Here is a 1,716-nt window from a genome sequence, read left to right on the forward strand (position 1 = left end):
TATATATATATATATATATATAGTTTCCGGTGCTTCAAGTGTAACCATCTTTTTTATTTGTTGTGTTTTACGCTTTCATACATATGACATCCGAAGGTAATCGTTTTAATATCAGACATAGCTACTTGTTAAAGTTAGGAGTAATAAAATTTGGTGCTCAAAAAGTCGCAGCTATTTAAACTTTCGGACCTGGCCGTGGGAAAATAACTCCTATATCGTTGAAGACTCTAATTTCCCCCCCCCTTTTTTTTGTTGTAAACCTCTTTCATTTTTGAACAATGCGCTTCTCGTTCGTTTCACCAATTTGTGATAGCGAAAGCAGTCAGATTTCTGTAATCAAAAAAAAAAAAAAGCATCAAAGTGTATAAATGGGTTTTCTCTCCAATTTGGACATCGGTTATTCGGCAGTGAAAGATTACCTTGTTTGCCACTTCTGGCTTAGCAGAGCAGAACATGTTTATCAACTAGACATCTTTCTCTCTAGACAACCTTGATCTCTCTCTCTGTCCTAACGTCAAATAGCGTAACGTTCGTAGATCTATCATTTGCTAATATAATCGGTTTTAAGTGGAGAGGCCACCTGCTGAGTGGAACTGATAACTTTACAATCGTTATTTATATCAACGATATTTTGCCATTCTTTTCGTAATTCGCAAAATTGCTCAAGACCTATTTAAATATAGAACCTTAGTTGTGTCATATTTGCTGTAGTTGTTTCAAGACCTATTTAAATATAGAACCTTAGTTGTGTCATATTTACTGTTGTTGTTTCAAGACCTATTTAAATATAGAACCTTAGTTGTGTGATATTTGCTGTTTATGTTTCAAGACCTATTTAAATATAGAACCTTAGTTGTGTCATATTTGCTGTTATTGTTTCAAGACCTATTTAAGTATAGAACCTTAGTTGTGTCATATTTACTGTTGTTGTTTCAAGACCTATTTAAATATAGAACCTTAGTTGTGTGATATTTGCTGTTTATGTTTTAAGACCTATTTAAATATAGAACCTTAGTTGTGTCATATTTGCTGTTATTGTTTCAAGACCTATTTAAATATAGAACCTTAGTTGTGTCATATTTACTGTTGTTGTTTCAAGACCTATTTAAATATAGAACCTTAGTTGTGTCATATTTGCTGTTGTTGTTGTTGTTTTCTGAGCCAACATAATATGCTTTCTACAACTGAAATTACAATATGATGTAAAAGCGAAAACAAAGATTGTTTGTTTGTTTTGAATTTCGCGCAAAGCTACACGAGGACTATTTGGGTTAGCCGTTCCTAATTTAGCAGTGATAGACAAAAGATAAGGCAGTTAGTCAATACCATCCACCGCCATCTCTTGGGCTACTCTTTTACCAACGACTAGTGGGATTGACCGTCACATTATAACGCCTCCAAAACTGAAAGGGTGAGCATGTTTGGTGTGACGGGGATTCGAACCCACGACTCGAAGGTAGAGAGTCATGAGGGAAAAGAATATGTTTACTGAGTGTAACAGTCTTACGATGGAGCCTTCTACGATAAAAACTACACTGCGGATTATTGTCAAGATGCAAGATCGTCAGATAGAGCATGACCGGATGCAGTGGCATAGACTGTAATCACGCAGTGTGGTTCCATGTTCGTTTTAATATAACATGCTCATCCTCTGTATTATTTTTTCTTGTCGAAAAACATGCTCCCCTCTTTCCCAAGGTTTTTTTTTTTTTTTTT

This window comes from Limulus polyphemus, unplaced genomic scaffold (genome assembly GCF_000517525.1).
Source record: "Limulus polyphemus unplaced genomic scaffold, Limulus_polyphemus-2.1.2 Scaffold4826, whole genome shotgun sequence".
NCBI lineage: Eukaryota > Metazoa > Arthropoda > Merostomata > Xiphosura > Limulidae > Limulus > Limulus polyphemus.